We start from the raw sequence: 217 nt of genomic DNA, 5'->3' as shown, positions 1-217 counted from the left end.
GTCTCCACGTCTCCCGTCCACGTCTCCCCTTAGGTGGATAAGAGTTTAAAATATATTCTTTGACATGATATTGTGACTAAAATAACATTAAATGAATGTATGATTATTCTAGTATCATAGTATACCTTTGTTCGGTGAATTACAGTTACAAATACTGAGACATGTAAATAGTAAATACGTAATGATTTGGTTTGTTAATAATATTATTAGTTCTTTC

This window comes from Penaeus monodon, chromosome 30, assembly GCF_015228065.2.
Source record: "Penaeus monodon isolate SGIC_2016 chromosome 30, NSTDA_Pmon_1, whole genome shotgun sequence".
NCBI lineage: Eukaryota > Metazoa > Arthropoda > Malacostraca > Decapoda > Penaeidae > Penaeus > Penaeus monodon.
Note: the sequence above shows the minus strand (reverse complement) of the source record.